This window comes from Empidonax traillii, unplaced genomic scaffold (genome assembly GCF_003031625.1).
Source record: "Empidonax traillii isolate 1590-97213 ecotype Southwest subspecies unplaced genomic scaffold, ASM303162v1 scaffold167:size2001844, whole genome shotgun sequence".
Taxonomy (NCBI): domain Eukaryota; kingdom Metazoa; phylum Chordata; class Aves; order Passeriformes; family Tyrannidae; genus Empidonax; species Empidonax traillii.
Genome location: NW_020955360.1, coordinates 1,243,005 through 1,265,191, shown reverse-complemented (window position 1 = coordinate 1,265,191; position 22,187 = coordinate 1,243,005). Strand labels below are relative to the sequence as shown.

Here is a 22,187-nt window from a genome sequence, read left to right as displayed (position 1 = left end):
ATTTTTCTTACTAAAACCAGGTTAGAGGTACTGTAAAGGTCCTGTAAGACACTAGAGAATACCTCAACATCTTAATTCTTCTTTTTATTCTTTTCCAATTCTTTACTGACACACTCTTGCACAACAGCCTCCTATTTGCCTTTTTTTCCTTTGTTACACATTTTCAGCTTGTACATCTCTCTGTAACTGAGTGAACTGGTTGCTAACAAGTACTTAATTAATAATGTGAGAATAATGGATGCAGCTGCATTTTACAAGTTCCTGGAAAGCTGCAGAGTTTTGATGACCTAACACTCATCACAGACCTACACTTCTTTTGGCATTAGTTTTCTAACCAGAACTTGTTGGACAGGATTCCAGCAGGCAGAGTGAACTCACATTGCAAACATCACCCTGAAATTTGTGCTTGGTAGTTAGCATGTCATGTGTGGAATAGACAGTATTTGTGTGGTGAAAACAGTTTACTCATTTGGCACAAAAAGAGATGATAATGCCATTCATCAGAAAAACATACAGATGGCAGTTGGATTGTTCATATTCTATATTCTCTCTCTCAAGTAAAGTTGTCTTGTTTGCTTTTCATGATGATTCATCTTATGCTGCCTGGTGGGCAACTACAGTGCTAAAAGCCCTGTGGGCACAGAGAATACAGCCTGGCAGGCATTCCAGGACTTCTCTGATGTCCAAAATCACACTTTTAGGAAAAGCTAACACATTTCCAAATGCATTCTTGTCTATTCCGATTGCCTTTCCTGAGATCTGACATCTTTAATCCTGTCGTCATCTGGAAACATTTTATGCTTCTGTTGGAACATCAGTTCATAAATCTCATAAATCTCTTTCAAAAGAAGGATCATTCTGAAGACATTTCTTGAATTTACTGTATCAATTCTCTTGCTTGGTGCATGTTCAGTATGAGATCAGGAAAATCTGGAAGACTGACTGATTGACAGACTGACAAATTCTATCTAATTAGTACTCACCAGATTTAGCCCATCATCTTCAGCACTACAAACAATATTCTACCAATGTAAGATCTTCCTTTTCTGATTCTAACTACCTGAAGACCTGCAGGAGTCAGAAAGAATTATTCAATGGTATTATGTCTCTCAACAAGTTTAAAGCTAAATCAAACCTGAAGTGAAAAAGGGATGGGATTTAAACTACTCAAAAACTAAGCATGATATTAAAAAAGAGTGCATGTACAAGAAAAATAACATTATGGAGCACAATTTGCATTCTTAATACTATCTTGGAAAAAATCAAAACTGTGAAAGATTATTACACTCTAAAAACATCTGCCAAACAATACAAACAAATTACTTATTTAAGATAGGTTCACTTCAGAAGCAGTTTATCACCACCTGCAGTACTAGACTAAATAGAAGTAAATTTAAAAAAAACCTTCACACTTAAAAAGACTTTCTCCCAGTTAGTTCCAACTAGGTGTTTTTTTTTTTCATGAAACCAAAATAATAAAAAAATTGTCTTAATATACTGCCATAAAACAAATAGGTAATGTGCCTACCAACCATACCCACCACCACACACACTGTATTGTTTCAGTATCAGACATACAAAAACATTTGCTATGGTTAAGCCAGAAATCAAGCCACAAAATGGTTCGTCACATACAGTACAGGAGATCTACAAGAAAGGCAGGAATAAAATTCAATTCTTGCACAAGACCCTGTTATAACCAAATCATCCCCTTTAGGAATTACCTGTGGTAAAAAGACTTAATACAGATTTTTTTTTCTTTTCCAAAGAAAAGCTCTAACATAGGAGCAAACACTGCTTTCTGAGTTTTTGAAATGCTTTCAGCTTTATGCTTGCCTAAGTGTGAACAGAAGTTGCCCTATAAGTTTTAGAAATACTTGGCTAGACACCAAACACTGCACTTATGTAAGACCATATAATCACCTGACACTTGTAGCTGCCTCGCTGATTTTCCAAGAATTTTAATCCTCTTTTCCTGAAACTATCCCTTTAGTGAGAAAATATGTTTATTCTATTACTTATATGCTTGCTTTGCAGACAAACAGTTTCATTTATCAAACAGGGGAATAATATTTTCCATTCTCAAACATCAGAAATCAAGAGATTTCTTTGTACAGCAAAGTACAAAGTGCAGCTTGTCATATACAAGGGCCATTCCCCAACTGTGCACTCCCAGGTTGCTTTTAGACATTTAAAAGCCTTTCTACAAAATAATGAAGCTTCTCAGCTCTTCCCTTCTGCCAAGCAGCTAGACCATTCATGCCAGCAAGTAATGCACATGGCTGGTGCATTGCAATTAGGACACCGTGCAAGGAGCAGACCAGAGACAGCTGCTTGATGTTTGGAGGCAGAAGTAACTTGAACTTCTATTATCAGAGGTTTTGGTTTTATAGATGGTTAAATATATAACTAGCTTACTCACTTTGCTTTATTTTGTATTTTATGTTAGATACAAAAAGTGACAAATAAAATCCTTAGCCCCATGAAGTCAATGACGTTTCAACTTCAGACTTTGCAACTAGGTAACTATACAATTGGAGCTGTTGAATACCAATGATTCTGGTGTCCTGTTTTTTCACATTTGTAATTTACACTTACATCCTTTTTAATAATCAAATGTCCTAAAGCGACAAAAAAAATGTATTAAGTGTCTAAACCACGAATTCCAGGAAGTTGGAAGAATACTCCAGGGAATTACTACTTCAAAAGGCATTATGGCATGCTTTTCTTACAACAACAGAATAACAGATTGGTTGAGAGTGGAAGGGACTGCTGGAGGTCTTTGGTCCACTGATCACGGAGAGTTACCTACAGCAGGTTGTTCAGGTCATATTTGCTCAGGTTTTTAGTATTTCCAAGGATGACAACTCAATAAGCTTGGAAAACAAACTCTGGAAAACCTGTTCCAGAATTTGACCACCCTCAAAGTAAAAAATATTTTTCTTGTTTTTTATTTCAGTTTGTGCTCATTGCCTCTTGTTCTGAAACTTTTTTGCAGTGCTGTCACCTTGTACTTGTACGTATATTGGCAGAATATTTGGAAATCTCCACTGGTGCAAAACCACTGGCGTAACTCCAGCTGTACAAAAGATCACTCAAAACATAATTCACTAGTACTGTGAATAACTAGTTTGTCAAAGCAAATTTAAATTCCCACCATACTCCTACATAAGCACTTCCTACTATTACTCCTGCAAGCAGTTTTTCCCTAAAAAAATCCATCTATCTCATAACACTTCTACACTGTCTGAGGTTCTAGAAATGAGAAAGAGCTTGTCATACAAAAGGGGTGGAGGGTGGGTGATGAAATAAACTGTGCCTAGAAAGTTAGAGAAAATTCTTGGAAAAGTTTCACTTTTGTAGCTCTGTGATCCATAAGGTAGGAGGAAAATGAGGAGAGCATGAAATCAGTGGCTGGAAAAAGCCATTGAAAACATTTGAGCAACTACCACTCTGTGCTTTCCAACACTTTCCTCCCTTAACATCAGCAAAGCAGCAAGAGGAGGGTACTACAGGCTGTACACAGTGCTGCAGCTCTTGCACAGAAGGAACAGAAAGCAACTGCTCCCAGCAGCCACTGGTATGTGCTTCCTTTGCCTGTGTCCAAACAGACTTCTGTGGAAATTTCTCTAGTGCAAAACCAGCTGGTAGTTTGTGGCTACACCAGGCATTTCAGTGTCCTGGCACTTGTGCAGATACAACGCCTGAGGTAAGATGAGAGCAAAAGGCACAGAATAATGCACAGGGACTTCACTGCCGCCTTGTCCCATTATGCTCCAATACAACACAACTAGAAGCCACTGAAGGATGTGTTAAGGAAACTTTCCTGTCTGACCATTCAGAAACCACTCTGGCAGTCACACTTGCACCAGCAGAACTGGGGCTTTCACAGCGACACACCCCACATTCACAGAGTCAGACCAAGTTTCCTTACCAGCTCAACCCCAGGTTTTCCCATAGAATCTCAGAGGTCTAGGGATACTGAAAATATTTTAATCATGGCACAACAACAGCTCGAGTTGGTGCCTCTGAGGAGGGGCCCAAACAAAGGAAACCCTGGGCTTTTACACCCTCCCAGTCTAAGTGCAAGATAGTCTGGGGTCTTCAGCTGTGCCTTCAGCTCCTGCTGTGCCTCCGAGAGCCTGATCACCCGGCTGGGCCACAGGTACCTGTTATTCAAAGGCTCGGCAGTTCAGGGCCTCTTACCTCGGGGTCCGCCCACCCAGAGCTCAACCTGCAGCTCCCACTGCAGCTGCATACGGAGCTACTGGCACTGAGTGCATTCCTCAAGAGATGGAGTACGTAAGGACAAAAGTCAGTCGCTTAAAAGCAAGTTACAACTGCAGGAATACTTCTCCGTGTGAGCATATGGGAGTCCATATTCTTGCCTAACACCCACAATCTCTAATACGGTTGAAGCTTTGGTGACCCAGAACTCAGCTGCCTTCCATGGGGATTATGCAGATCACATATGGAAACTGTCCCGTGGTACTGGTGAAATCCAAACTCCGATGACAAAACAAAAGAAATTAAAGTTGCAGTTATTTAGTGAAATTCCTGCCTAATTGAAAAAGTTATGCATTATAGGATGAAAATAGGAAAAAAATTATTCTGTTGCTCCCTGTTACTAAAAAATTGTTTATTCTTTTTGCTGTGTTCAATACCTATACTGTTCTGCTGAAAACTAAATGGCCTTGATACCATATGCAGTTTTTAAAGTTTCACTGCCAAACTTACCATACTAAATAAAAGTTGGCAACAATCTCTATTTTTATCTGTAACTTCACTTTCCTACTAGTGCAGTTCTTTTGCATTCAAACACATTGCTTCTGGGATGCACTATGTATGACAAGAAGTAATTAGAAAATTGTTTACAGTCTAAGACCATTAGTTTTGTGCAAATAGAGCTGACTTCAGTTTCTTGCTTGAAAGATTTTTTTTACAAAAAATGCAGTCGTTAACTGCCAATTTTCTAGTGGGAAAACTAAACATAATTTCCAACTATGATATTTTGTTTTCTCCATCTCATATGAAACATTGTTCCCAACTAGTTTAGTAAACACTGAATAAGTATATCTCCAACTCAGCACATTGACCAAGTTAAGCAGGAATTCAAACTGCCTTGCTCCTAAGGGCCAAGCCTGAAAGAAAACATCTGACTGGAGATATGTGAATTTTCTTCTGCATCATGAGAAGCACATTCTGGCTGGAGAATCGAGCTTGTACAGCAGAACAGAAAATTCCCATGTGCTACCAACCTAAAATGGAAAATGCTGAGAGTTGAATTTACATGAAATAAAGCATGTTACATCAACTGTTTCTAAATAAATATGAATAATTCCAATTTTAGGGACATGTGTTTGCGTGTCTGTCTGTATCTTGACTGAGTGGTCAAAAATTAAATAACTTTTTTTCTTTCTGGAATGAAAGAAAAATAAAAACTGGGTGCTTCCTTAGAAAAAGAACTTCTTCATTTCATTCAGCACTACCTAACACCTTCCATGATAACAATGGAATTTTTCATAAGCATTATGAATTTGCTTCACAATTATTTTTAATTGCCCTTGAGCATCTTCACAGACTTTTTTTGTAGGGCCCAATCCTAACTCGTAGAGCCAAGGAGTGGAACTGCAAGACTTCCTCCACTGCAGGGGAAATTGCAGTGTCTTCTCAAAGCAATATGTGCATTTTGATAGGGCAGTGCTGGCAGTTTGCAATATGGATCAAAGCAGGACTACAGGCAAGCACAGATAATAATAATGACACTAACACTGATTGCTTTGGAGGAAAGCTCACACACTTTATACACAGTTCAAAAATTTCTTTTCTTTAACCCCTAATATGCAGTAGTGATGCTGACCAGAAGACCCCTGTACACCAAGAAGCCGGTGACCCACACAGCAGTTAAGCAGAGTAGGTCCACCAGCCCTGTGCTGCACACCCAGTTTGGTCTTCAGGCGTCCACTGTGCAGCACCTTCCCGCTGGCTGCAGGATAAACTCAACCAGCACACTGCAACCAACAGCTCCTACTTGGTACCAGTGATTCCACCACCTGCGTGTCCTTCCCCTTATCTAAAAGTGCAAGCAGTTTCTGTTTCCCTTCTGTCAGTCCATACAAATTATGAAGCAATGAATCAAGCTGTTTACTTGTAGGAAAAGCTAGAATAACCAAAAGGGGGCAAGCTTTTTGATTTTGTTTCAGAAAACACTAACCCTTAGAGAAGCTAATGCAAATCTTTTTAAAAAGGTTGTAACTACGTTGTTCAGAGGTACAGACATATATTTTCATGTATATATTTTATTTCAATAGGATAATCATATGAGAATTGTAGGAATGAGGTATACAGTGGAAACAATAGTGAAATCTAAGGTAAAATCCAGTATTCCAAAAACCAAAATTAAAAAAAAAAAATTCAAGTGACTCAAATATCTCAGACAATGACATCGTACAAGTCCTTCCTTAAAAGCAACAATCAATCATCCTATAGGCATTGTTATTTCTTACATAAATCACATTAAAATTATAATTTTTAAAGCAAGATTTCTTAATATAGTCATTCCAGGGAGAAGCTGTTATTTGCAGTAAGAATTGATAAAGGCATTATACTTTCTATTGAGACCTACAGAAAGGAGACCATCGTTGCAAAGTGAAGCAGTACCAAGACTGAAGACTTGTTTCAGATTTACTGGTTTTCAGGCATTGGAACGGCCTACCCAGAGAGGTGGTGGATTCACCATCCCTGGAGGTTTTTAAAAAGAGATTGGATGTGGCCCTTAGTGCCATGATATAGTAATTGGAGTTGGATCAGGGGTTGGACTTGATGATCTTGGAGGTCTTTTCCAACCCAGTCTATTCTATGAATCTATGATTCTATACTATCATTCATTTGCTTCTGTTTAGGGCAGGAAAGGAAGGATCAGAGGTTCCTTCCAGTTAAAATTGTGCTTCCAAAATGGTTGTGGACACAGGGAAATCTAAACTATAGTACAATCTGAACATAACCTATATTCTGCTTTAGGTGACAGCAGAGAGTAGGAAAGGAGCCACATCCATGACTTTCCAGCTTTACACCATCTGCAAAGAGGTGATTTCAGTGAGAAGAGGGACAGCTCAGTCTCATTAGTGTAACTATAATCAGAGATGCAGGATGACTTTAAAAAACGTACATTACCTACCTTCCCTTTTGCTTCCTCCTTCCTAATAATTACTTATTACTTCTACCTAAAATTCCCTCTACAAATAACTGGTATTTCTCTTACAATGTAAATATTTTTCAGTTATAAAGACACCTGGATAATGAGACTATAGGCTGACGCCTTCCTGTTCCTCATTCTTGACAGGCAGACTCTGCTATGCTGTAATCCATCAGCATATAACTTATTCAGAAACCTTTCATTCTGATGTATTATTGTTTATTGAACCATAACAGTTTACTTAGTTACTATGTCTAAGATATGACTCAGCCCTACAATCATTATAACCTGCTTTTAAGCCTGGAATCAATTACTGACCAAACTATTTATTTTGCTAATGATGTTGCAGAACTCAAAAATTATGAGAGACTGTTACCCACAGGCATTAGTCCTGTAACCACCAGAGTTTTCCACTAATCATTTTTACTAAGGTCATCCAGGTTCCAAGAAAAAGAACCTCTAAGAGTTTGTTGTTTTTTTTAATAAATCACAGAATCATTTAGGTTGGGATAGACCTCCGAGATCATCGAGTCCAACCTCTGATTGATAACTACCTTGTCAACTAGACCATACCACAAAGTGCCACATACAGTTGTTTCTTGAACACTTCCAGGGATGGTGACTCCATCTCCCTGAGCAGCCCATTCCAATTCTTAAAAACCCAAATGTTTAAATAGAATAAAGAAAAACATGTTGCACCTTCTATTTCTACAATTAAAAATAAATATTTACATCTAATCTACATAGCTAACTTTTGGCTTAGATTTATGGCCAGGAGTTGAGGTGTTAAAGCTGTACCAGCAGAAGGATGAAATATTACAGGAGCCACAAAATTTGACAGAGTGAGCAATACATCAAATCTCCACAGCTGAGAGCCCCAGGACACAAACCAAGCACTTTGTAAGAAGGCTCTGCAGTGTGTCATAAAGAAAAACAATGGCAACAGCTGGTCAGGTTTTCAGCTCTTCAGTGAAGTGTAAGCATGAACTGGGTGTAAAGTGGGGCTCTCAGGTGATCTACCAATACCAGCATAGCAAAACACAAATGTGAAAAAGATCCAGAATGTCAGCAAATCCCTGAAAAACAACAGGATAAGCTGTTCACTTAAAACATTGTGATTTTTTTTAATCAGAGGTAGAAATAAGAACGCAAATAAAATAAGTGAGTTTAAAAATACTCTTATATGCATGGGCTTATCACAGTCTTTCAGCTCTCGTGAAAGCCTTCCTGGAAAATCAGGGGTTGAGGGACACAAATCATTAAAAAAGATCCCTAAAATGTAACGCTTATATATAGTATAACAAGGATGGAACATATAAGAGAGACAGAGTCTGTTTGGGATGGGCTCCTTACCACAGAGCCATCTGTGACAAAATGTGATCAGCCGAGACTCAATACGACTGAAACTTGTTAATACTGCATGGACAAATTACGTCCAATATATGTTGGAGGAAAAAAACCCCAGCTTGTATTGCTTTTTCAGGAATGGAAAAGAAATTAGGTGTTCTTTTGTCCCTACATAGAATATTTGTGGACAACAGACAAAGACTCAATTATCTTCTTGTATAAATATGGTGAAGGATAAAGATAGGTGGGAGAAAGACTGAAACACAATGTTCTTCATACAATCATGCTGAAAGGAAGACTTTGAGTGTTCATTTCTCGCCTGTATGATCTTGTGTTCCATTGAAAAAAAACTAATGGTCTTCCAGTTCAACCCTGTCATCTGGTGTTTTTGACAAAAGTGAAATAAAGGTGTATACTTCCTGTAGCATAAATGTAGAAAAGGTTGAAGAGATGTGGTTGTGATATCCTAGCCTATAGTGCACAGTGTGCTGCTGGGTGATGCTACTAATGCCCAAGAAGCAAACAGGACATAAGTAACAGTAAATAGGTACAAGCCAAAGTAGAAAGGAGATACTGAATAGTCAGAATAAGTTACTGCCAATTAGGTGATTTAATTAGATGTCTTCTGCCACCTTGACTAAATTTAAATTAATCACTTTTTGTCCAGCTCCAGATGTTCTCCACCGAACACTACATTTAGTAAAGAGGACTATTCACAGTTTTTGGGGAAAAAAATAATGTATTGCCTATTCTCATTGATGTGAAATATTTGCCAAGCGCTCTAAAACCTCTGGACGAAGGACACCCATTAGATAAGGAAAAAGTGGATATACATGCAAACTCTACGGAACTCTATGAATGAGAAATACAAGAAAGAGAAGTTGCCCCTCTGATACCAAAGACCTAGTCTAAGAAGAAAAAGTAAACCCAAGTTTTGTAACTTTAACAATTCCTTTTGGATTTTGAAAGAGTGGTAACAATTTTATCATTATCTAGAAACTCAGTGATTTATCTAGTACTAACAACACTGATATATGCTATCTGGTTGTAGGCAAAGGTACTTGACAATCATGGTCCATAGTAGGACACCTTATTCCAGCCTGAAGTCCAGTTCAGTAGTAACAAATAAGGGGCTTTCCCCTTCACTTACCACTATGAGTAGGTTGCCAAGTATTTTCTGATTTCTATATGCATTCCTTCAAATGTATTTAATTGACTGAAACTCTCAGTTTAATTCTGCATTTATTACTGACCACCCAGAAATGAAAGGTTTTTTTCAAGAGGCTAGACATTAAGCATAATAAGCTTATTTCATTCCATCTCCCTTGGCTTAAGACTTGGTTTTCCAACACAGGCATACTTTTAATGCAAATATGATGCAATGACTTTAATTCTTCTCTTTTTTTTACTTGTGAAATAAAAAAGAACAATGATTATTATAAATTAAACAGACTGCTCCTATTTGGCAAACTATATTCAAAATCAAATATATCTCAATATAATTTTTCTCAGAGGATGATCATAAATGGATGCAAACATCCAACTTGATAGGAAGGGGTATATTAGAGAGCATATATATTCTCTCAGGGAATATATTAGAAAATATTAAGAGAATATATAAGCAGATACCAAGATAAATTGTACTTTAAATATCAAATTAGAACACAGAACACATACCTCAATCATTACCTTTTCTTTTGTTATACATTATTTTTAAAACAATCAGCTTGTACTTTTTCTTTAACATTACTACATTAAGACACAGGAAAAAAAGGTAGTATATGCAACATAACTGTTAGCCAAAAGCTTTCAGCTGAAGAAAAACATCCTGATAAGCTGACTTATTTGCTTTTTGCATATTTTCTTAGTGAGCAATTTTTATTAAAAAAACCCACTTCTTTAATTGAAGACCTTTTAGTATTTCCTTCACTATTATTCAGTTACAGTCCTGCACCAACAGTTCCTGCACTTTATCCCTTTAAATTTAGTACTTCACACCATAAGTGCAATGCTATTTGAATAACTGCAATTAATATTAATAAGAGCACATATTCCACAGAATATTTAGCTATTTTATAAATCTGGATATTTATAAATCTGGATATTACACGCAACTCTCTCACCAAGCAACACCAGCCTGAAGGAAAGAGTCCAATCAGTCCAAAGTTTCTCTTCTTATAGAAAAGGCAAATATTACTCATATCTGGAGCTAAATTACTTTTTTAAACTGGACATAATTAAAACAAAAACCTTCTCATCATATTTTTAAGTTTGATGCCCTGCACATGTATATTTTAGAATGCACAACCACATATCATAACATATGGGAAAACAAGAAATACATGAAAACAGAGAAATGAGTGACTTCACTCATTGGTGTTTCCAGGATACTCAGTGTATTTCTACAATTTCAAAGTATAATTGACAGACTTACCAAACCCCAGGAATGCAGCAGCATTATTGCCACTCCGTAGAAACTTAATTCAGATCACAACACAGACAACACAATGTGCTTAAAATTCACAGCCTAGAGTCCTCTTAACTGTAGAATCCAATTACCATTCTGTTAAAAAAAAAAAAAGGAAGAAGGAAGAAGCATCAGGGCTTGTGGTTTTCTGTTAAATCGCAGCCAGGATAACAGAAGGAAGTGAGAAAACAAACGCCTCCCATACAGCAATCTATTGTTGCTGTGTATCCCCATTAAACAAAAAAGATTCAAATCAACATATGGCAGAAAAGTGATTCTACCCAGCAAGAGACAGGGCTATTGAAAAAAAACATGATTCTGCTAAAGCTGTGCCACTGTGAAACAAAGAATTCTGTCCCCTGTAGGAACAGAAATGATGTGCGAGAATTAGCCCAAGAAACTGGGCATTTAGCAGGAAGTGACAGATCCTCATCTCTAATTCATGCTGCCAAGACTATTTAAACTCCTGCAGTCACTCTTTAAGATCCATTACTTAAAGGGAGGTGACGGGTTTGAACACTTTCAGTCAGACAGAAACAAACTGAATCTTCCAACTCTCATATCAGTAATCTAAGAGATAGGTTGTTAAAAAAAAAGGTTATTCAATCTCTCCATCCCTCACGTTAAAAGTAAGCAACTACAGCAAACTAAGAATCTCTGAATATGAGAGTGCCTGTTGTGGCCTGAGAACACTGACAAAATAGAATCCTTGGACATTTCAGCTGAGGACTGTAATTGGCTGAATGGGAAACAGGTGCTAAACTGCTCTAGCTGCTGCACACCGAATGTGCACACAAGTAAAATCCAAGACACTATAAAGATACAAATTAGAATTAAGTAAGAGCCTTGTGATTCTAGGCACTTCTGTGTTAGGCAGCAGCTGTGTGAGCTGTCATCGCATTTTTTAACTTAGGCACCTGAATTCTTCCTAAATCCTACTTTAGGTATTTAAGTCCTTTATAGGATCAAGGCAATAAACTCTCTCTCTGTCTTTACCTCCTTAAGTATTTTAGATCCTATTATGTTTTGCCTCCCTTTTTATTTTAAAAATATCTTTTTATCGTGTAGTTAACTATTGTGGTCATTTTTTCTTATACTCAGTAGTGTATACATAATTACTAAGTGCAATTAAGTAACTTACTATGGGCCTTTCTCCAAAAGTACTGAGAAACTATCGCTCCAATTTTCCCAAAGGGAATTAGGATCCCTTGGAAAATCCATACTGCAGTGTTGTAAAGAAGTGATACAGGGGCAGCAGTATAGCTTTGTTCAGCTCACTTGAACTAACTTTTGACACCAAGCTGCAAATGCAGCTTTTTGGCCTTTCATACCTAAAAAAAATTACTCAAAACCAACTTCTGACCAACATCATTTTGCACAAGCAAGGATTAGTGTTTGTTTTACTGCAGTGATGTTGGGCATTTTTCCATTTAAAAATCTGTCAGCTGGAACTATCTCACTAAAGCCCCAAAAGTCTACTAAGCAACAGAGAACAAACTGAAACCAAACAAAACCAAGCTGGTTCTGAACACTATTTCTTAGGCAAGCCTGCAGTGACTCAAACATCAAAAATGAATTTTAATGATTTTTAACTATTTTAGGGCAATATAAATGTGATAGCACTGAGGCAAAACATTTTTATTCATAGATGAAAAAGAAAAAAGGTTTTTCTAACTAGATCGGCTTTTAAAAGTTGGAAATTACTGTGGGCTTTCAAGAAAAACTTGATTTTCTCTAATAATGCATATATATAATTGTTAGTTTTGCATATCATGATTTATGTGAGGAGGGTTGGAAGCCAGAGCTGGTTCTGGCTGCTGATTCAATAGAAATTTGGAAGTTTTGTGACTCCAGCTACAGACAAACGGCAGGAGGCTAGGTTCTTGCTATGGAGCCAGGAGGTGACCTTTGACAAGAGGCGAATTTCCCAAACTCAGTTTCTTGTTCCACAAGAGGGGTTTTACCAGACTAGTGCCATGTGAGGACGACTCCCATGGTGGAGCTCTTCTGGAACACACAAAAATCACCCATGCAATCTTCCTGGCTATTTGGAAAATGCTTCTCATAAAAACCTAGTCATGTTTTGTCAAAATATCTGAACAAATACTATCCTACAAAGTATTGCCTTCCTGATTAATGGGTAGGGCTAACTTTTTTTTTTTCTTTTAATTAGAAAAAATTTTGTGCAGGAAAATTTCAACTAGCTGTAATAGAAACTGCAAATTCATTTCACATGTGCTGCCTGAGAGTCACCAACTAGCATGCTATATAAGTAAAAATTTATACTGTGAAGAAATCTGAGGACATTCTCCAGCAGTTAACACATTGACGGCACGAATACCCCTAAACCATTTGCGGGTTTTTGTGTTCATTTTCATTCTGAAACAATTACAGCAATTATTATTAGAGTGGTGTTACATGTGTCAAAGAAGCATTTGACATAGCCATTTTCACGGGACTGTTTAGTTTGTTGTTTTGCTGTTTTCTAGTGTATGGATGTTTTATAAAAACAATAAAATGGCATGTAGCAAAAATTTTATCAGTATTAATAAGCTGAAGTCCCATGAGAGGATTCAACTTAAACTCAACCAGTCTTTCTCCTTTAAAGCCATCACCAAAGGTTTAAGCATGGCCTGTTCCAAGCTTTGCTGCATCCACTTAAAGTGAAATATGCTCAATTCAGCTAAAGGACTGAGAATGCCAGAACAGCCATTTAGGGGTGAAAAGCAAAAAAACAATGGTTTAAATAGTCATAATTTCTGGGAAGTCCCTAGACCTATGCACAGGACTCTGAGCAACCCCTCTTGCAAAGATGCTGGTATTGCTTTCAGAGGATGGGGCAGCAGCCATAAGCAGTTCCTCTGTTGAGTGCCAGCAGAGAAGGCTCAAGGTGGCTAAATTTGGATTTTCTTGCTTTCTCTCCCCATCCCATTTTTGCAACCACAGAAGTAGTGGCTAACATGTCTTTCTACTATACACGAAATGGGTATGGATATTTTGCTGACCTGACAACAGCTGCCTTCCCTATCAATCCTGCTGGTATGTCAGGTATCCTAACGTGGGCACGAGGTTAGGAAAATGCCTTATTCCTGTTGTCTTTCAATGAGAGAGATTCCCTCTCCTTCCTTCACACTTCTCTAAAGTCTTCTTCTCAAAGTAAGTTTGTACTTTTTCTGAGGGCCTGGGAGATATTTTGTGGTTCTCGCAACCTTGCTTCCTTTATTACCTTGCTGGAACCTTCCCTGTGTAATAACAACTAAGTGGTGGACTGAATATTTGAAAAGTTTAGATTGCAGTTTGTCAACTGTTTTTCTCTTTACTAACTTGTTTCCTACTGATTAACTTTCTTCTGTGCTTCAGACTGAATCCACCCCCTTGCTGTAACAGCCTAGCGTGTCACATAATCTCTGTCCTGGCATTAACAAGCACTGTTTCACAGTGTGCAAATCCTCCCACTGCTTCTCAGAAACCATCTCATAATCTCACTTCAGATTCTCAGAAGCATTTTCTTAATCTTTAGTCTAAATTTCTTCTGGTCATTAACTTTTTTCTCATGTGTCACTTCTTATCTGTCCTTATAGATCACTTACAATGAGTAATCATGTTCCCTCTCCATCCTCATTTCCGTAAGACAGTGGGGCAGCAATTTCTTCAGTTCTTGTTATACAGTAAATCTTGTGTTCCTGATTATCATTTTTTTGCTTCTGTTAAGTTTTTTACAAATAACCTGACTAGAACAGTGTGTTGTGTGCTTACTGAAGTTCAGCAGTCATGTATAGCAAAATGAATAATTCCTTATCTCAACAGTAAAAAAAAAAAACACAACAACAACAAAAAAAAGTAGGATTATATCAGCTTTTTAATAGCCCTTACTCATCTATCATTTCCCTTTAATAAACTCTCAGGATTCAGCAAAAATTTTTCTCAATAGATGTACATGCTTTGGCACTCACACAACTACACTTTTTTCATTTCTATTATCCCAGTAACTGAGCAGGTCTGTTTCTTCCTGTCTGACATTTTTCTCTTCAGTTTATTGACAGCACTTTGTTACTTGCTGCCAAACCAAATGATCAATTTCCTACTTTTTGTGCTAGGGTCACTAATGAAAATATCAAGTAAAATTAGCACCAAGGCTGAACCTCAAGGAATGGACATTTGGAAATTTATATAGCTCTGCTTCCCCTAGCTGAGATTTTCTTCTATCTTTGAACAAAATCTGTTCCAAACTTTCACACCCTTCATACATTCTACCTTTAACCCTAGAGGTCCCCCTTTGTCATTTGTATTTTAAAAACAAAGTGTTGTGATTATCATCATCAAAGTGAGAGAAATCTCATTCAGATGAATCTCAAAAGTGCTATTAAATCTACTGGAAACAAGTAGTTCCTAGGTGGAGAAAAAAAAAATCAGTCCATAACATTGGTATGTTAAGACTGAAAACAGTTGTTTTTGGAAATGAGCTGAGACTTCCCAGTATCATAGGCAAACTAGCATTCTGCTAACTGGGAAGGAGGGATGGGGACCAGCATCTGCTATACAAATGAGAGGAGAAAGAGAAAAGGGTAGAGTTTTGACACCACTCAGCTACGTCTCCTGTGCAGCTCAAACGACCCTCAAGAGCCACAACATGTGCTCAACCTGTGTATTGCCATTCTTCCAGTACCCAAAGGTTTCTTTGAGTGCCATAGTAGAGCTGGGGAAGAAGGCTCCTATTTTCTCAGATGTCCCCCCAGAAATGAGTCAGGAAGTTGTCTTGGACATCACTAGAGCCCAGGTGTCCCTCCATTTTATATCCCCACATCCCTGAAGCTCTCTGAGATCCATAAAGAGAACAATTTCTGTAAGTTTAAAGGAAGAAATTCCATATAAAACATGTTTCAAAGCTTAGAAAATTTAGTAAGCCCTCCACGTATGATAAGGAGTAAAGGCCAGGAGTAATGCAGTGGAGTAGAAAGGAGAAATGGGGACTTAAACTTTCCCTTTACCAATAGCAGTATGCATCCCTGCAGCAGTTAGAAAATATCTTATCCTTGTATTTATTCACAGAATCATAAAGGGTGGAAAAGACCTGCAAGATGAAGTCCAACCTCTGACTTAATACCACCATGCCTAGTAAACCATAACATGTGTGCTGTGTCCACACATCTTTTAAATACCTCCAGGGATGGTCATTCCACCACTTCCCTGGGTAGCCTGTTTGTCCTGGGTTTCTCAAAAATGCTGGTACCCACCTTTTCTTTTCTCCAAAAATGCCTTTTTTGCTTTTTGGTGTTTTGCCTTCTTTAAAGAGACTGAACTGCTAGTGATTAATGACTCAAAACATTTGACTGCCTGCCACCTCAGGCTACAAGCTGAGTGTTGAACAAGTTAAGGAGAGAGGCAAATCCTTCTAGCTGGGGTAGTGTTTCTTTGTCTTTACACAAATGACTCAACTGTGGTAACTTTTCTCCAGAGAAGCATAGGGACAATTCACACACATGGCCTGAAGATACTCATCTCTGCTGAGGGGCCATAACAGATCAACTGCTGCTGCTGTAACAGGCAGCTGTACCATCTTAGAAGGTGTCAAAGACTCCTGAAATGTCCCTTGATCCAGTATGACATCATCCAGAAATCCCTGCCCCAAGGGCAGTACTTGGTGTGCTCCCACCTAGCCTAATCCCAATAAAAGACCACACTTGGATTTCATTCAATACTGGGGTTTCTTCCCTCACCACATGGGACTATACTGACTACCTGGGACTTCCACCACACCACCTCAACAGACCTGGACTGTGACTACCACTTCGAACAACAAACATGGAAATTGTGACAACAAGTCTCATTTCTGGATTCAACAGGTAGGTGTCTTGTGGGTTCTTCCAGTCACCTGGAGGGTCTGCAGCCCTGCTCCGACTGCCTGTAACAGTACTGCAGCCTCACTCTGGTGCCACGCAAGTGTCTGTCAGTATCAAAACCCAGGTATCCGCTGTTTCCTGCCAGCGCTGACTCTCCAACCATTCCTGACAAGTTTTCCAGACGTGGTAGAGGCGAACCACGAGGAAGGGCAGCCATCTTGTCTCTGTCCTGTGACCAGGTGTGTTTTTTCTGTGTGGGGGAGGCCAGGCACCATCTCAATTTGGTTCAGTGGCCAGAGCTTTCTCCTCATCAGTTGGTTTAAGCCAGTTTTATCAATATTGTTATTAACATTCTTCTTGGTAAAGAGTTATTTTTTCACTTGCATCTGGGCCTATTTGGTCTCTCTCTATATTGGAGAAACCAGGGGTATTGAATCACAGGGAGGAGACTTCTGTTCAAAGCCTGCACCTGCCCAAACCAAGACATTGTTTCAATGTTTAACCACTCTTTCAGTGAAAAAATTCTTCCTGGCATCCAATCTAAACCTCCTCTGTTGCAACTTGAGGCCATTTCCCCTTGTCCTGTCACTAGTTGCCTGGGAGAAGAGGCTGAGTCCCACCTAATCATAACCTGCTTTCAGGTAGTTGGAGAGAGAGAGAAGCTCTCTCCTGAGCCTCCTTTTCTTCAGACTGAACAACTCTAGTACCCTCAGCTGCTCCTTGTAGGAGTTACATTCCTTCCCCAGCTCTATAGCTCTTCTCTGGACACACTCCAGCACCTCAATCCCTTTCGTGTGGAACTGGACAGAGTATTCAAGGTGCAGCTTCACCAGTGCTGACTACAGGGGGACAATCACTTCCCTGGTCCTGCTGGCCACACTATTTCTGATCCCACCAGAACCATATTACCTTGCTGGCAAGCCCCAGCCTTCATTCCCACCTGCCCTGCTCAGCAGGTTCTGGGCATGATCACCCCAAGCACAAATCTTCCAGCAGGACTGAGCTCCCAGGGCTCTCTTGGCACAGCAGGCAGACACCCTCCAAAACTATAACTGAAATGAAAACAGGGCTGTAGGTGCTGACTTATCTAGAAAGGTGCAAAATTTTCTGGGCCAGGTGATTTGACTACCAGTTGCTTTGAAAAGGAGAGCTACATGCCACTGCAAAGAGACAAAACTCCTCCTCCCTCTTCTCCTCTTGGATTCCATCTGTCAGGGCAGGACTTAGCCCTTCAAACTCAAATGCCAGTTGAAAATTACAATCAAACCAAACGTCAACTGTGTCCCGGGCACAAGCGGAAAAGATCCTGCAGCTCCTGTCTCTGATGAACAACTTGCCCACTACAGTGCAAGTGAGGAGACTGGGGAGACCATTCTGGGGCTCCTGTCTCAACACTCCCCTGAGGTTTCCCCCATCAGTTCAGAAGAACCCACTGCACAGCACAGCAGAGCACTCCACTGCAGATCATGCCTCCCAGAAATGTGGCCTGTGTTGCATGAGGTGTCTGGGTCTCAAAGCATGTCCTCAAGCTTTCCTTAGCCGTGCTGCACATGTGCCAACACTGACATGGCTGACGTATTTCTGTCATTTGGCATGTGCAGAACCAGTGTGACTTCTTGCTGAAGCCTTCTGGAGGCAAAAAGAGGGAGTAGCAAGTGAATGCATGCCCTGATGTCTCTTTCTGTGCCAAGGCTCTCTTGGAGGTGGTGGGGACCTGAGGTCCCAAGCAGAGGGAACACAAAACCATAAAATCATTTAGTTTGGAAAAGACCCTTGAGATCAAGTCCAACTGTTAACCCAGCATTGCCAAGACCACCACTAAACCACGTCCCTAAGTGCCACACCTACATGTCTTTTAAATCCCTCCAGGCATGGTGACTCCACCACTGTCCTGGGCAGCCTCTTCCAATGTTTGACTACCCTTTCAGTGAAGGAAGTTTTCCTTTAAGCCAATCTACACCTCCTTTTGGGCAACTTGAGGCCATTTGCGCTTGTCCTATTGCTTGTTTCTTGTGAGAAGAGACCACCCCCAACCCCCAGAGCACTGATCAGATATGAAACTGAACTTGTTCTGGCACTGAGATCTGGAGAACACTGCTAGTGACTGGCTGCCAGCTGGATGTGACTTCATTTACCACCACTCTCTAGGCCTGGCCATCCAGCCTGTTTTTAAGCCAGCAAACAGCGCACCTGTTCAAGCCACAAACAGCCAGTTTCTCCAGGAGAATGCTAGGCAGACCAGATCCACATCTTTTCCCTCAGCCACTGCCAATTGCCATATTATTAAGCTAAGAAGCAGAATTCAGATTTCACGCTGAAGGAAAATCCCAACGAGCACTTGACTATTTAGTGGTTTATTCAGACAGTTAAAAACTGGGTTTGTTCAGCAGAAGTCACTGCATTTTAAAAATTTCATAAAAATGCTAAAATTATTGCCTTTGCCAAAAGAAAAAGAAACTATTAAATAAGTTTTGTTCATTTAAATTTCTTTTCTTTTTGGAAAGACCAGTCTCTGGGATGAACTCTAGTACTCTCAGCTGCTCCTCATAAGACTGATATTCCAGACACTTTACCACCTCCTTCTTGGGATACATGTTGAGGGACTGTAAAAATGGGGCTCTGCTCCAGATTTTCAGTATGCAGGTATTAATTTCTAGGTCCACTGCTTGTTCCCTTAGCCTGGGTTGGGTTTGCTTCGTTTTGTTTATACTGCTGTTGATTTCTGAAGATCTTAAATCAGAATAATTGTGTATAATTTACCTAAAGTAGAGTCAAACGCAACTTGAATCACTAATTTATTGTCATCTCATGTTTAATTGTGTTGTGCACATTGGTCCCACAAGGAATTGCTTGGGAAAACATCCAATCAACAGGTTAAAAAGGTAAGAAAGGAACATACATCTGCCTCACTGAAGGCACAGTACTTTGTAGGTAACTTTCCGAATGAGGACAACCAAGACTTCCATAAGCAGCAGTACCATACTGCTCTACAGCAGGAAGAGAAAGGACAATCCCTGACATCTTTCTTAGAATGGCCCATGTGAACTGCACCGTCACAAGGTTTTGTTGTCTTAAAGTACCATTTATCCGACCCTACAAGGTGGGGGGAGGGGAGATTTTTGTGTGCGCTATTTTTAATGGAGTGGTGGTGGAGCTGTGTGTTATCTAATCTAGTAAAAAACTGCATATCTTTTTTTCCTCTCTTACATAACTATCACATTTGATGGCAACACAGTGAAAGACATGAAAACTGGGATGCCTTTTTTCTTTAGTTAAATATGCCAAAGGTGAAAAAATACACCAAAACCAAAGCTTGAAGAATCAACTGTTACTTAAAGATTTAAGAATGTCAGCACTGGTTAACACCAAGGTCCTACTAGGATCAGTGCCATTTCCAACAGGGATAAAAATTGATGTCTAGAGAATAAGGACAAGGTGAATATATAGTCAGATTTCTCCCTAAGTAATCTCCCAGATTACTGACATCTCTACAACTGCTGAGAGCAGTGTAAAATGTCAGGCTCCCATCTATTCAGCCATCCAAATTTCTTCTTTCACTGTTTCAGTTTTGAAGAGAAAGATGATGGGAAAAACCTCAGCTCTCCTGCTCCAAGACCTCAAGGCTGGCAAAGCCATGAGTACTGGGGTCCTTTACATTAGAAATTATGAGAAATAGCCGTTTTTGCTGATTATACTCATAAGTGCTTGAATCATCAGTGTAAATGCTAACATATGAACTTTTATAGGTATCATTGAAAGCAGCAATGGTAGAAACGGGTTTTAATTTCTACTGTTTTAAATTTTTCCTGCACAGGACAACCTGACTATCCTTAATTCCAGTCCCACAAGCCCTTGAACTTTGTCCTGTTTTATTTTTCTACTCTATTTCCATAGGTAATCTAATTGGAAATGCAAAATAAATTATTGTTCTCTTTAACAGTTCAGAGTTTTACTTCTGTCCAGTTTCTCCGGCTATCTCCCTGATACTTTGTGAGGGGTCAACTCACACTTGCATGTCCACACCAGAATCCATAACCCATGAAAAGCATTAATAATAATGCAAAGCATTTTACATCATCCCATAACCATTCAAGTTCACACTGTAAACATCTCTTTTACTTTAATACTTAGAATCTCATTTCCTAACTCACTCCATTTTTTAATAGGAGACTATCCTATCCATGTTTAAAATATACCCACGGTCTCCTTATATTTCAATTACCATGACATCTTTTATCTTTTACTTTAGGACACTGTAAAGGCAAAGGATGTAGCTTAGAGTGGTTGAATGCAGACAAAACACCTGGATGTAAATCCAGACGTGTCTGGTTATTTCCAGTCAAGGCATCTTTGCTATAGCTCTCTTAACAACCTTCAGCATCATCCTACAGCCTGTCATAGATGGAATACAAATATAGCTTTGTTCCTTTCATAAGGCCATAAATTAATTTAAAGGTACTGCTATATTTATCTGAAACGTCTGGATTTATGACAGCCTTCTAACTTAAAAAAAAAAAAAAAAAGGCATTGTAACAACTATAAATACACAGCACTTATGCAATAGGCTTCAAGCTTTCATTAGAGGCTGCCATACACCTGGAAAGCCAAAACATTTCTCCGCTGTGACAACTTTCGGTAGAACAGATGAGGCATTTCCCCAGGAGAGCTTGACCTGGCGTTCCAAACCTGCGGACAGCCCAAGGCTCGCTGCCCGGCGCGGCTCTGACGGGTCCGCAACAGCGAGCGCATCCGAGCCCGACCCGCGAGGGCTGGGAACGGAGGGGGTAATACATAAACCCTAAGGACAAAGAGCTTTTCCTTAACCATATAACTTTTATCTTATCGTGTCCTGCATTAAAAGACCAACACAGAAGGGAAGGGGGCCAGCCTAAGCGGCCAGAGACGAGTGCGGCACCCGCCGGGTGATGTCCCCCTTTCCCGCTGGAGAAGCCCCCACCCCGCCCCGGCGGCTCTATCCCTGTATCCCTGCCTCCGCCGCAGCCCAGCTAACGCCCGACCCTCACCACAGCAGCCGCTCCAAGGAACCAACTCGGAGCTCGTAGGGCTGTCCCTCTTCCCCGGCAAACTCCCCCTGTCCCCGCTAGGGCTCTGGCTGCCTGCCTGCCCGCCGCCGGGCGGGCTCTGGGAGTTTCGGGGGCACCGGCACCCTCAGGACGGGCGTTCCCGGACGGGCCCGCCCCGCCCCGTCCCCCCCACGTGACCCCGCGCCGTTGGCGGCGCGCGCGTGGAGCGGTGTTTTGTAACCTCCCCCCGCCCCCCGCCCGCGCCCAGCCCCGAGCCCGTCCCGGCGGCCGGAGCGGGAGCGCCACACCCCCCT

At 40.1% G+C, this 22,187-nt stretch overlaps 1 long non-coding RNA gene across 1 annotated transcript; it reads right to left on the bottom strand.

The window, feature by feature from the left end:
- Positions 1–983: 983 nt before the first annotated feature.
- On the bottom strand, positions 984–22,068 carry LOC114058316. Its single transcript, XR_003571418.1, has 3 exons — positions 21,874–22,068; positions 10,977–11,105; positions 984–1,068 (listed from the first exon to the last, which is right to left on the bottom strand). It is a non-coding gene; the product is annotated as an uncharacterized LOC114058316 (long non-coding RNA).
- Positions 22,069–22,187: the final 119 nt, after the last annotated feature.